Genomic DNA, 15,021 nt, shown 5'->3' on the forward strand with positions numbered 1-15,021 from the left:
AGTCCGACGTTACGGTGCGGCCTACAATGCGGAGATCAGTAGGATGCGATGTTTGGACCGGACAGGTCCCTCTTCACGAAGCGAGCTACGGCTCAGAACGGGTGCAGTCACGGTGCTTGTACCAGCGGAGGGCCGGTCTTTGCTTTGCGGCTGGTGATGCGGTCAGGCCACAGTCGAGGTGCTCAGAGGACACGGGGGCACAGATTGGTAGAGAGTATGGCGAGGGTGCACTACGCTCTCAGCTCTCCTTTACTCAGGCTGCAGGGATAAACAGCACACACCACAGCTTCTTCATTCAGAGGGGGTAGCGCCTACTGTTCCTGGGGTGCAGTTCAGGGGGCAAGATCACCAGCAAGCCCTTGGAGATTGTCAAATGCACAAGTAGATTTAAAAAGTCTCTCAGTCTTTTTCTTCCTCTCTCCTTCTTGCAGCAAGGCACCCACCACAGACCAGTCTCTTAGGATTAGAGACAGTAGTCCTCCATGCAGCTTTCCCAGGACCTTCTCTTCAGGCAGAGTTTCTTCTTGACGTCAACAGGATCTAATTTCTTAGGAGCAGGGCTCCTTCTTTTATGCACCAATTCTTTTGTCTTTACAGGCCAGGGGGCCTGAGCCTGGTTCAACCCAGTTTTGGAGCACTCTGTTGACAAGAAGCTGCCCTCTTCTTTCAGGGTGCAGGGCAGGGACATCAGACGCTCCGCAGGAGGAGGAGCCAGCATTGTGGTGGCAGAGCACAGCCCTATTCAGAGTCAAGGGGCACTTCTCCCAGCTATCCTGGGGGTAATCCCTCTATTCACCACCTGGCAGCCCAGACTGTCCCCTGGTATTCCCCAGCCCTGTCACTCACAGAAAATAGACAGCAGATACACATCAGAGCAGAGGCGGGCTGAAATGGTTAGGCAAGCAAATACTAACTTTCTAAAAGTAGTATTTGCAAACACAGGATATTAAAATAAACTTTACTAAAAGAAATATTTTATTATTCTGCGTTCAGGCATACTAAACTTGACTTTCTACCATGCCCTCTGAGTCTGTTGGGATTATAGAGCGTAATAATTCCAGCAGCCCATTCTGGCCTATAGAGAGTAGGTAGCCTTACAATAATGAAAAACGAAAATGGCTGTAATTCACTATTAGGACATGCCACACACATCAGGGCTTGTCCTACCTTATGCTTACAATGCACCCTGCCCTTGGGCCTACCATAGAGGTGACTAATATGAAGTTAAGGGAAGGTTTAGGGACTGGCAAGTAGTTGTACTTGCGCAGTTAGCATGACAGTACCTGACTGCATGCAGGTTCTGCAATGGCAGACCTTAGACACAATTTACTAGGCCGCTTCTGTGGGTGGCACAACCAGTGCTGCAAGCCCACCAGCAGCATTTGTATTTACAAGCCCTGGCACTCCTTGTGTACTTTACTGGGGTCTGACAGAAAACCAAATAAGTCAATCATGGACACCAATCACATATACACTTTTCAGTAGGGTGAGCATATGCACTTTAGCACTGGTCAGCAGTGGTAAAGTGCCCAGAGTCATTAAACCAACAAAATCAGGTCAGAGAGAATATTGGATGAAGGCGAAAAGTTCAGGGATGACCCTGCCAAGAGGGCCAAGTCCAACAAGAATTGGGAGCAGTGCAAGAGGAGAGAGAGAGGTGAAGGGGGAGCGGGTTAAGGGGAGAGAAAGAGGAGAAGTGGGAGCTTACAAGAGGAGAGACAGAGGAGAAGAGGGGGCTGTACAAGTGGAGAGTCAGAGGAGAAGGGGGAGAAGCACAAGAGGAGAGACAGAGGAGAAGAGGGAGCAGTGCAAGAGGAGAGAAAGAGGAGAAGTGGGAGCTTACAAGAGGAGAGACAGAGGAGAAGAGGGGGCTGTACAAGTGGAGAGTCAGAGGAGAAGGGGGAGCAGCACAAGAGGAGAGACAGAGGAGAAGAGGGAGCAGTGCAAGAGGAGAGACATACGAGAAGGGGATCAGTGCAAGAGTGGAGATAGAGGAGAAGTGGGAGCAGTGCAAGAGGAGAGACAGAGGTGAAGGGGGAGCTTACAAGAGGAGACAGAGTCGAAGGGGTCGCAGTGCAGAAGGTGAGACAGAGGAGAAGTGGGAGCAGTGCAAGAGGGGAGACAGAGGTGAAGGGGAGCAGGTCAAGAAGAGAGACACAGGAGAAGGGGAAGCTCACAAGAGGATACAGAGGAGAAGGGGATGTAGTGCAAGAAGAGAGACAGAGGAGAAGGGGAGCAGTGCAAAAGGGGAGACAGAGAAGAAGGGGGAGCATGCAAGAGGAGATAGAGGAGAAGGGAGGAGCAGTACAAGAGGAGAGAGAGAGGAGAAGTGGGAGCACTGCAAGAGGAGATACAGATGAGAAGAGGGAGCAGACAGGGCTGGACTGGCCATAGCGGGCTCCGGGCAATCCCCCTGTGCGCCGCACATGTGGGGGACGGTTTTGGGCCCCTGGGAGCCGTTTTTGTTACAGGCAGCCCTGTACCAAAATCGGCCAAAAACCGGCCCCGGCGAAGAGCTCGGCGGCACCTCCATCCCTACCCCCCCACCCCCCCACGAGTGGGGAGGGAGGGGCGGCCGAGCACTTTGCCAGTGCCGGTTGTGGTTCCCAGTCTAGCCCTGGGAGCAGGACAAGAGGGGAGACAGAGGAGAAGGGGAAACTTACAAGAGGAGACAGAGGAGAACGGGGAGAAGTGTAAGAGGAGAAGGGGAGCAATGCAAGAGGAGAGGCGGAGGAGAAGGAGGATCAGTGCAAGAGGAGAAACAGAGGAGATCGGGACCAGTGCAAGAGAAGAGACAGAGGAGAAGGGATGAGGAGTACAAGCGGAGAAACAGAGGAGCAGAGACAGCGGGGAAGGGAGGAGCATCAAAAGAGGAGAGACAGAGCTGAAGGGGGAGCAGGGCAAGAGGAGAGACAGAGGAGAAGGGGGAGCAATGCAAGAGGAAAGACAGAGGAGAAGGGGCAGCAGGGCAAGGGGGAGCAATGCAGGAGGAGAGACAGAGGAGAAGGGACAGCAGGGCAAGTGGAGAGGCAGAGGAGAAGAGACAGAGCATCAAAAGAGGAGAGATAGAGCAAAAGGGGGAGGAGTACACGCGGAGAAGCAGAGGAGAAGAGGGAGCCATACAAGAGGATCGATGGAGATGGAGGAGGGAGGAGCAGCAGAAGAGGAGAGACAGAGGAGAAGGGGAGCAGTGTAAGAGGAGAGATAGAGGAGAAGGGAGAAGCAGCAGAAGAGGTGATACAGAGGAGAAGCGAGGGCAGCATAAGAGGAGAGATAGAGGAGAAGGGAGGAGCAGCAGAAGGGGAGTGACAGGGAATAAGGGAGGATCAGCAGAAGAGGAGAGACAGAGGGAGAATCGGAGCAGCGTAAGAGGAAAGATAGAGAAGAAGGGAGGAGCAGCAGAAGAGGAGAGACAGAGGATATGGGATGAGCAGCAGAAGAGGAGAGACAGAGGATAGGGGTAGCAGCGTAAGAGGAGAGACAGAGGAGAAGGGAGAAGCAGCAGAAGAGGAGAGAGATGAGAAGTGGGAGCAGTGTAAGGGGAGAGACAGAGGAGAAGTGGGAGCAGTGCAAGAGGAGAAACAGAGGAGAAGGGGGCAGCAGAAGAGGAGAGAAAGATGAGAAGGTGGAGCAGTGCAAGAAGAGAGACAGAGGAGAAGAGGGAGCAGTGCAAGAGGAGAGACAGGGGGTGAAAGGGGAGCAGGGCAAGAGGAGAAACAGGAGAAGGGGCGCTTAGAAGAGGAGACAGAGGAGAAGGGGGAGCAGTGCAATTGGTGAGACAGAGGAGAAGGGGAGCAGTGCAAGAGGGGAGACAAAGAAGAAGGGGGAGCAGTGTAAGGGGAGAGACAGAGGAGAAGCGGGAGCTTAAAAGAAGGGATACAGAGGAGAAGGGGAGCAGTACAAGAGGAGAGACAGAGGAGAAGAGGGAGCAGTACAAGGGGGAGACAGAGGAGAAGGGAGGAGCAGTACAAGAGAAGAGAGAGAGGAGATTGGGGAGCTTTCAAGAGGAGACAGGGGAGAAGGGAGAGCAGTGTAAGGGGAGAGACAGAGGAGAAGTGGGAGCACACAAGAGGTGACACAGAGGAGAAGGTGGAGCAGTACAAGAGGGGAGAGAGAGGGGAGTGGGAGCAGTGTAAGGGGAAAGACAGAGGAGAAGAGGGAGCAGTACAAGAGGAGAGACAGAGGAGAAGAGGGAGCAGTACATGAGGAGAGACAGAAGAGATTGGGGAGCTTTCAAGAGGAGACAGGGGAGAGGGGGGAGCGGTGCAAGAGGAGAGACAGAGGCGAAGGGGAGCAGTACAAGAGGAGAGACAGAGGAGAAGGAGGAGCTTTCAAGAGGAGACCGAGGAGAAGGGAGGAGTAGTACACGTGAAGAGACAGAGGAGAAGGGGGAGCAGTACAAGAGGAAAGACAGAGGAGAAGAGGGAGCAGTGCAAGAGGAGAGACATAGGAGAAGGGGGAGCTTACAAGAGGAGACTGGGGAGAAGGGGGAGAAGGGCAAGAGGAAAGACAGATGAGAAGGGGATCAGTGCAAGAGGGGAGACAGAGGAGAAGTGGGAGCAGTGCAAGCGGAGAGACAGAGGTGAAGGGGGAGCAGGGTAAGGGGATAGAAGGAGGAAAAGTGGGAGCTTACAAGAGGAGAGACAGAGGAGAAGAGAGAGCAGTACACATGGAGAGACAAGGGATACGGGGGAGCAGTACAAGAGAAGAGACAGAGGAGAAGAGGGAGCAGTGCAAGAGGAGAGACAGAGGAGAAGGGGGAGCTTACAAGAGGAGGAGACAGGGGAGAAGGTGGAGCAGTGCAAGAGGAGAGACATATGAGAAGGGGATCAGTGCAAGATTAGAGACAGAGGAGAAGAGGGAGCAGTGCAAGAGGAGAGACAGAGGAGAAGGGGGGTTTACAGGAGGAGATTGGGGAGAAGCTGGAGCAGTGCAAGAGGAGAGACAGATGAGAAGGGGATCAGTGCAAGAGGGGAGACAGAGGTGAAGGGGGAGCGGGGTAAGGGGAGAGAAAAAGGAGAAGTGGGAGCTTACAAGAGGAGAGACAGAGGAGAAGAGGGAGCAGTACAAGTGGAGAGACAGAGGGGAAGGGGAGCAGTACAAGAGGAGAGACAGGGGAGAAGAGGGAGCAGTGCAAGAGGAGATACAGGGGAGAAGGGGGAGCTTACAAGAGGAGACTGGGGAGAAGAGGGAGCAGTGCAAGAGGAGAGACAGATGAGAAGAGGCTCAGTGCAAGAGGGGAGACAGAGAAGAAGTGGGAGCAGTGCAAGCAGAGAGACAGAGGTGAAGGGGTAAGGGGTAAGGGGAGAGAAAGAGGAGAAGTGGGAGCTTACAAGTGGAGAGATAGAGGAGAAGGGGGAGCAGTACAAGAGGAGAGACAGAGAAGGGGGAGCTTACAAGAGGAGACAGGGGAGAAGGGGGAGCAGTGAAAGAGGAGAGGTATATGCGAAGGGGATCAGTGCAAGAGTGGAGATAGAGGAGAAGAGGGAGCAGTGCAAGAGGAGAGACAGAGGAGAAGGGGGGTTTACAGGAGGAGATTGGGGAGAAGCTGGAGCAGTGCAAGAGGAGAGACAGATGAGAAGGGGATCAGTGCAAGAGGGGAGACAGAGGTGAAGGGGGAGCGGGGTAAGGGGAGAGAAAAAGGAGAAGTGGGAGCTTACAAGAGGAGAGACAGAGGAGAAGAGGGAGCAGTACAAGTGGAGAGACAGAGGAGAAGGGGAGCAGTACAAGAGGAGAGACAGGGGAAAAGAGGGAGCAGTGCAAGAGGAGATACAGGGGAGAAGGGGGAGCTTACAAGAGGAGACTGGGGAGAAGGGGGGGCAGTGCAAGAGGAGAGACAGATGAGAAGAGGATCAGTGCAAGAGGGGAGACAGAGGAGAAGTGGGAGCAGTGCAAGCGGAGAGACAGAGGTGAAGGGGTAAGGGGTAAGGGGAGAGAAAGAGGAGAAGTGGGAGCTTACAAGTGGAGAGACAGAGGAGAAGAAGGAGCAGTACAAGTGGAGAGACAGAGGAGAAGGGGGAGCAGTACAAGAGGAGAGACAGAGGAGAAGAGGGAGCAGTGCAAGAGGAGAGACAGAGGAGAAGGGGGAGCTTAGAAGAGGAGACAGGGGAGAAGGGGGAGCAGTGAAAGAGGAGAGGAATATGAGAAGGGGAGCAGTGCAAGAGGGGAGACTGAGGTGAAGGGGAGCAGGGCAAGAAGAGAGACACAGGAGAAGGGGAAGCTCAGAAGAGGAGACAGAGGAGAAGGGGGTGCAGTGGAGGAATAGAGACAGAGGAGAATGGTAGCAGTGCAAAATGGGAGACAGAGAAGAAGGGGGAGCATGCAAGAGGAGATAGAGGAGAAGGGAGGAGCAGTACAAGAGGAGAGAGAGAGGAGAAGTGGGAGCATTGCAAGAGGAGAGACAGATGAGAAGCGGGAGCAGGCAGGGCTGGACTGGCCATAGTAGGCACCGGGCAATCCCCCCCGGTGTGCCGCACGTGTGGGGCTGGTTTTGGGCCCCTGGGGGCTGTTTTTGTTACAGGGCCGTTTTTGCAGCATGGCTGCAAAATCGGACCTGTACCAAAAATGGCCGAAAACCGGCCCCGGCGAAGAGCTCGGCGGCACCTCCATCTTGCACCACCCCCCTCAACCCCACCCAAGAGGAGACAGAGGAGAAGGGGGAGAAGTGCAAGAGGAGAGACAGAAGAGAAGGGGAGCAGTGCAATAGGGAAGACAGAGAAGAAGGGGGAGCTTAGAAGAGGAGACAGAGGAGAAGGTTGGAGTAGTTCAAGAGGAGAGAGAGAGGAGAATTGGGAGCAGTGTAAGGGGAGAGACAGAGGAGAAGGGGGAGCTTACAAGAGGGGATACTGAGGATAAAGGGAGGAGCTGGTTGTGATTCACAGTCTGGCCCTCGGAGCAGGGCAAGAGGAGAGACAGAGGAGACGGGGGAGCAGTACAAGAGGAGAGACAGAGAAGAGGGAGCAGTGCAAGAGGAGAGACAGAGGAGAAGGGGGAACAGTACAAGAGGAGAGACAGAGGAGAAGGGGGAGCAGTACAAGAGGAGAGACAGAGAAGAGGGAGCAGTGCAAGAGGAGAGACAGAGGAGAAGGGGGAGCAGTGCAAGAGGAGAGACAGAGGAGAAGGGGGAGCAGTACAAGAGGAGAGACAGAGAGAAGAGGGAGCAATTCAAGAGGGGAAATAGAGGAGAAGGGGGAGCTTACAAGATGAGACAGAAAAGAAGGGAGGAGCAGTACAAGAGGAGAGAAGTGGGAGCAGTGTAAGGGGAGAGGCACAGGAGAAGGGGAGCAGGACAAGAGACAAGATAGAGGAGAAGGAGGCGCAGTGCAAGAGGGGAGACAGAGGAGAAGGGGGAGCAGTGCAAGAGGAAAGGCACAAGCGAAAGGGAGCGGGGCAAGAGACAAGATAGAGGAGAAGGGAGTGCAGTGCAAGAGGAGAGACCGAGGAGAGGTACAAGAGGAGAGACAGAGGAGAAGTTGGAGCTGTACAAGAGGAAAGACAGGAGATGGGCGAGCAGTGCAAGAGGAGAGACAGGGGAGAGGGGGAGCAGTGTAAGGGGAGAGACAGGGGGTAAAGAGGAGCAGTGGAAGAAGACAGAGGAGAGATGGGAGAAACGGATGAGGAGAGACTGTGGACAAGAAGAACAGTGAGAAATAGAGAAGGGTGAATGCTGGGAAGTAGGAGAGGGAGAGGAGAAAGGGAAGCAGTGGAAGAGGGGAGTTAGGGGGAGGAAGAGAGAAGTGACAATGTGAGAGAAGAAGGAGAGCAATGTTACGGTGAGAGAAAAGGTGGAATGTTTATGTTAAGGAAAAAAGAGAAGAAATGAATCGAGAAACAGAGAAATATGAAGAGTGGTGAATGCAGGGAGGGGGAGAAGGTGGGAGGAGGGAGCGAGGGTGGGGAGAGTGAACGAGAGAGCTCAGACATCATTCAATAACATAGCTCCCTCCGCGTGGAGTCTCTCTGAAGTGCAGCTTGGAGAAAGGGGCGAGGATGAGAGCCTGCAGCCTTTGGACAGCTGCCACCATGCTGCTCACCGCCTGTCTGGGTCTACAGGGCACAGGTAGGAACAGAAACTCACCGGGGCCATGTTTACTGCTAATGAGGGCGGGGGGCTGACTGCGGTGGACAGGTGGCTTTCAGGTCAACAATTGTCAAACTCTGCATTTATATTGAAATTAAAAGAAACTGAGTAGGAATCACCTTTCTGATAATGAAAACGACCATGTTTTGTTTGCTGCCACTAAAACTGCGACCTTCCAGACCTCATAAAAAATCTTGTTTGTATATAGAGCTTTATTCTGCTATCCGGCCTGATTCTAGGCGCGTATACTTTTGATAGATAAGATAATTAGAGCTAGGGGGGGGGGGCTGGTAGTAGCCCGGACAGGAAATCTTGTCGCTGACTTCCAATGACAAGTTTGGCCCACCAGACTCCGCTTATCTCCTCTTCTGAAAGACCTCTGCCGAATAACAAACAGAATTCCTTTTATGCATCAACGCAATAACAAGCCAATTAGAGCTTCATTTTCATAGGTTTACATACATGTCTTTATGCTACATGCGTTCACGAGGAACACTAGGGTTACTTTCTCAAGCAGGTGTGCTCTACTGTATAGAAACATGTCTTTCAGATGCATTTTAAATAATTTCGGATAATTAACGAACAGCAAGCTATGTTTTTGTATCCGGGTTTTTGTTGCAGAGCTCTGCATGGAGCTAGATTATTTTTTTTTTTTACGGAGTTTTATATAGCACGGCCTTGACCAGAAGGTATCGGTTATCAGTGCACTGTACATAGCACCAGTTGCGTTGCACGAGGACACGTTCATTTTTGTTAGGCATGGGAAGATTAAGTGATGTGGCCAAAATCACAGGATGTTCAATGTCATTGCCGAGACTCGAACCCAGGGCCATATTATCAAGAACGGCGATAAAATTATTGCAGCTTTGGCGGCAGGAAGCTGCTGCTAAAGCAGCAATAAGGGGCTTGATAATATGCCCATGTGAATTCCCATAGAAGCCCAGGTTCTGGTGTGCACCTGGGCTTCTATGGAAATTCACAAGGACATATTATCAAGCCCCTTATCGCCGGTAAAGTGGCGATAATATTATCTCCAGTTCTCCAGATTCGAGGCCAACCTCCCTAGCCATTAGGCCAACTCCTCTCCCCAATTATTGTTTTCTACCCAAAGATTGGTGAGTCTCACACCATGTTTGGCCCAGGCGAGTTGTCGATGACCCACCAGGAAGGTAGAGAACTGCAGTATGTTTCTGGAGTAGGGTGCTATCATTTTGGGTCATGTTGGATGACTGTCAGGTAGGGACCCATGTGTTGGGCTGTGGGGGTGCCACTGGAATGGTACTCTGAGTTGGACGCCTAGGTGTCAATGTGCCATTCATGGCTCCTAAGGGGATTGCCTGGAAAATACTAGGCAGACGATAGAGCCTTTGTTGAAGGAGTCAAGAAGCATGCAGTGTAGTTGGTGAACATTAAGAGTGTCCGACCGGTAAGTGAGTTTCAGAGCGAATGCCCGAGTAGGAGATGTACGGGTCACAAGGTGTGTCCTAGCACAATCAGGGAATGCCCCTTCCAGGTCTCAAGAGGATTCTTGGGTTATATTCAGCTGATAATAAAGTGACGCATCTACCTAGATGCGTCACTTTGTAAATATGGTGCAACAAGGCACATTTTGTACGCTGCTGGTGCGTCACGTGACGCACCGGCGGCGTAAAAGTGACGCACTGCCTCATAAATGAGGCCCCTAGATATCATTGCTATGGATGCAAACAAAGGCACACAGTTGATCTCTTCACAAATACTTTAGAGGAACTATGACTTGGAGGCAGGTTTTTGACTTTGTACAAGACAGGTGCATGCACTGTAAGAATGCAAGATTTATGGGTGCATAAGTAATTACACTAACAAGGATTTAAATGACACCTACCTATTTATTTTGAATTTAGTTTGTTTGTCGCGCGACTTATCCCACTATAGAGTATCTTAGAGCTTTACATCAATCACAGGGAGCAATAAATCAAACAATTGTGAAGATCAATGTACAGGAAATATTACGACAATGAGGTTTATGAGGTGTAGGAATCACATATTTTTCGTACTTGTAGACCTTATGGGGTCCATTAGGATGGCGGGCGGATTGCCCCCGCCAGGCTGGCGGTAGCCACCGCCAGCCTGGCGGGGGCAATCCGCCCGCCATCCTTCCCTGTATTCCCCCCCGCCATATTAGAATGGCGGGGGGACCACGGCGGAGCAAAACACCGCCCGCCACTTTTCCGCCCGGGTCGCATTGCGGCCGGAGCAGAAAATGATTAATATGGTGGTGGTGTCTATGAGACACCGCCAGCCATATTACAATGGCAAGAGTGCAATGCCTTTCCGCTGCGGCAATGCCGCCACGGAAAGGGAGGCGGTGTTCACTCTGGGGGCCCCCTGTTGGCCCCCAGAGTGAAGGCCAAAGGGGGGTGGCACACGAGGGGGTACCTGTGGTACCCTCCTGCATTTGCATAATCAACGCGGCAGGCACCGAGCGGTGCCTGCCGCTTTGATTATGTAAATGATTCACAGCATTTTTAGTATTATGGCGGGCGGAGCAGAGAGCTCCGCCCACCACAATACTATAAATACAGGATGTGCCCGCCACTGTGGCGGGCACATCCTAATGGTGCGTGCGGGACCCCCGCCTTAGGGCGGGCGGTCCCGATTTCCGATAGGATGGCGGGCGGGCAATGCCCGCCCGCCATCCTAATGGGCCCCAAAATGTTACGAGTGAACAGGCATGAGAAACACGTCAGGATATAAAACTTACACAGTCATTGCAGTTGTCTGTACTAACAAGACATTATTACTTATTAGAACAACAACAGATTGAAAACACAACAATGAGGCTTCAAACTCATGGCGTACAGTTTGCATGCAGCTCCTCGATGCCTGTAAATAGATCACTGCACTATATTACAAGGATAGCAACTTATGCACTGGAAGTAACAAAATGATCTCAGTGTCAAAAGCAGTAGCCCACTTACTTATCTACATAAAATACAAATTTGTTATCGCCAAATTGCACAATGTATTATGCTGCTGGCACATTAGCTCTCCATGCTACTTTATGAGCCAAAACTGTGATTAGACAAAACACAAAACTCTAACAGAACTGCATTACTCACCAGAGTCTTCATACTGCTATTAGAATCCCCTTAAAATTGCTGGCCACACATGGATCTCTGGAGCAGATGTCTCAACCCTGTAATATATTTTAGCCTTACAGCCTGGTGGTGAGGGCTATATTGGTTGTTAAAGGCCCTGAATACAAGTTATAGGCCCAAGACAGAGGCAAGGGCCTATATCGAGGAGGGCCTTTAACAACCGGTATAGCCTGAGGCTGCAGGACTATATGGTTATTAGAACATTCCACCCACACATGGTAGAGTGTTCTAAATTAAAAAGGAGAAATAGAAAAGCAAACATTAAAATGTTGGAGCAGAAGGCTAATACCAGCCATTGTAAGCCCTGAACCACTTCATTGTCTTCAATAGAGCTCCCAAAATTACAATTTAAAATGCAGCCTCTTTGTGACTAATTAAATATGCTAGAACAAATTTGCTATCACATTTGTCCTTGCTGCCAGTTTATCAGCATATTTTTGAAAAATGAATGTATAAATAGAGTGCCAGACTCTGCCTTTCAAGCTCTGCCTTACATGACTAATCTATTTTGCCTCTTCCACGCCATAATTCCCCAATTTATGGGTTCCTGGGTAAATGTTTTCCAATTCCAGCACTGTGGCGGTGTATCGCTGAAAGTGCTTTGGGGCGCAACTGCCACTTGATCCTCTTCTTGGGCCCCCAGGGATCTTTGGGATTATCGAAGGGAACAGAGATGCTTGTGCATATTTTGCACCAGCACGATGACAATGGGTCTTCCCTCCTGTGCATGGAGGTGCCAGCCAATCCAAATGAGGGGCCACTTTCCCTTTCCATCCATGCAGGTTTACAGACATGGGCAGAGAGGCAAAGAATCTGTTGGGAATCCCACTAACATAGAGGAGGTGCACAGTAACTACACTTCTCTCCTCCAGTGCACCACTAGGGAGAGGGGCGTAGTGATGAGAGTGACTCCTTCAGGACTTCCCATGCATGTGGGTGTAGTGTCACACAGCATCCGGCAGAATGGTGATGCCTTTCCATCACTTAAAACAGAGGCTGGTCTGCCTTATGAAAGGATGAAGCCATAGTACCAAATGGCATCCCTTACTTTCAGTAACACACGCTCCTCAGCACAGACATAAATAATCATGGTTCATGTCTGTGCTGAGGAGAGCAAAAACCACAGTTGATGGACAGAATGCAGAACAATGTCATACATTCACCCCAGTAAAGAGATCTGGGCCCAAATCCATCGTTTTTTTTGCACTCCACACCACCCCAGTTCAGACATGGCCATATGCAAATCAGTCTGACCCTGTGCCTCATGGGAACAGTCCAGCCCGAACTGCCAAGCCATGCCTTCCCTGGACGGAAACAAGCTTCAGAGGACCGGTTTCTGGCATTCCAGCCGTCTGCGTCTGTGTGCTGAGGAGAGCATAGTTGTTTGTCACACACACCTAGTTAACAGTGCATCGTGGTGCAAAAAGGAACAATGCACCCGATATGTAATTCATGCCCTGGCTGGCAACTGATAAGGAAGATTTCCAGGCTTCTGAACAGTAAGAAAGATCACAAAAGAGTGCAGGAAAGCAATGTATGTGGTTGAAGGGGGCAGATGGATCACAGGTGCCTGCCCCCGAGTAGCAGACAGGGGTGTGAATAGAAAAATAGGCTAAAAAGTTACTTACCTTGCTGTCGGACTGCTGCCTCACCTCGCATCGTGCTTTTCTGTTACTGCTTGAAGCTAAAGCACCCACAGGCTCCCCTAAGCCAATCACACCATAATGCAGCGTTGAGATTGGTCTGAGCGCCATGCTTCGGCGCTCATACAGAACTATAAGTCTGTGCATTTTCCTCACCAGATTGTTTATTACAGCATGGTGGGGAACATGCAAAGTGCGCATGACTATTTGGCCGGCTCAAGATGGCTGGCCAAACCGTCATGCACATTTAAGTGCCCCAACCACTACTCCCCCGCTGGCTGTGACCACAGCAAAGTCCCGCCCATCCTTGTAAGCCTGCCTGGCAACGGAAAAATAAAATGCTAATACCATAGTGTTATTATCATTTTATTTTTCCTTTTTCTACTGCTCAAAAGGCAGTGGAGCGGCGCTCCTCCGCGACTTAGCACTGCATGGATTCGAAAGGAATCCTGGTAGGCTGTTCCAGGTCTCCAACAGTTGACTTAGTATTACTAGATCGATAAAGCTTTGGTTAAGAGTGTCATGGAGCACTGAGTGTTACCTAATTGATTGGCAACTGACTCAGCCAGGTCTTGAGCGCCTAACCACTAAATTAGAGAAGGTTTGTTAATCTATCACCTTTCACTTCTATTTTGATTTTTGTTGGAAATACGTCCGGCTTTCGCAGTCATACTTCTATTTATGTCTCTTGAACAGTCCTTTGAGTTTCCTTTTAGGTTGACTTGGCAACTCGAAGGAACTGGGAAATATAGAGCGGTAAAAAGAGTGCTGAGTGTTTGCGCCCGCCAAAGATGGAGGGCGACAATATAAAGACGTTGTCCCAGGAGATGTCAGTATTTTTTAACTCTCTTTCATACCTTTGCATCTTACAATTCAATGTACTAAACATATTGAAAAATAGAAGCTATCACTGGTGGAGTAGTCTGCTTGATAACAAAGGATATGAAACAATTGAAAATTAGATTTAAATATTAATGTCAAACAAAACACCTTGGGCCTCATTTATGAGCTTTTGCCATTGGGCAGCGCCACAGGCTTCACTGCTGCGCTGCCCTACGGCAAAAAAAGGGCAGGAATGCGCTGTATCTATCAGATATGGTGCATTCCTGTCCTTTTCCTGCGCCGGCACTCAATGGTTGCTGTGAGCCAATGCAGGCACTTTTGCACCATGGTGCAAGAGTGCCTGCATTGCAGGGATAATTATTTGTGTGCAGGAAGGGAAAACTACTTGCACAAAAACAATCTCAAGAGGCTTTTTCCTCTTTCTACGTAGAAAAAGGAAAAATGAGGAGAAATAAAGATATTTTTCCTCGTTGTGCCTCTGAGGAGGTGTACGTTTTTGGCGCTGCCTCACATTTATGATTTCTCATAAATCTGGGACAGTGTCAAAAAACCATGGATGTTGCTGAGAACACATCCAGTAACACCCGTTGCAGGCCCCTTTAACGCAGAAATCTACATTAAAGGGAACAATATTCACGAGGCAGAATTAAGCCAAAAAAAGTGACTTACTGACGCCTCCTAAATATGGAGCAGGCTCCTGCACCATGGAACTTCACAAAAAGTGATGTCCGGCGGTTCTCATTGTTTTCTAACCGGGTTTTTTAGACCCTGGGGTTATTTGTGGGCGCCTAAACACTGCAGCGCTGATAACATTTGAGCTTAAAGTCATGTGCCTGAATCACACGTGTGTGCAAAAAACGTGACATACACCGCGGGGAAGCATTTTTGGTGATTGAATTGAATGCACCATTTCCACTTTTTTTTTAACCCTTTTTTGAGGGCATTTGGCAAAAGGTAGAAGGTGAGGGTCATGCACATGTGGTGTAAAATATTTGCAGAAAGTTTAGGGCTACTGAATGACTGGGTGAGCAGAGACAGTGAAGTTGTTGTACGGATGGTACTGAAGTCCTTCGTGTGCATGTGTTTGAATTTCTCTGAGAGTCTGCTAGGGCAGGGTTGGAGTTTTAATTTCATATTACAATGCGGGGTGCCTGTGAATGTTGCCACATTAAATATAAAACGAATATAGTTTAATGTCAAATTTGGGCTTTCCTCGCGATGATCTTAAAATGATTGACACTACCTCTTAACGTGAAGATGCTCTTCCCGTGAACCTGTCACTTGCAAAAATATGTAGACGGTCCATACAACGCTT

The sequence above is a fragment of the Lissotriton vulgaris genome, chromosome 2_1, assembly GCF_964263255.1.
Source record: "Lissotriton vulgaris chromosome 2_1, aLisVul1.2, whole genome shotgun sequence".
In the NCBI taxonomy this organism is placed as follows: Eukaryota; Metazoa; Chordata; class Amphibia; order Caudata; family Salamandridae; genus Lissotriton; species Lissotriton vulgaris.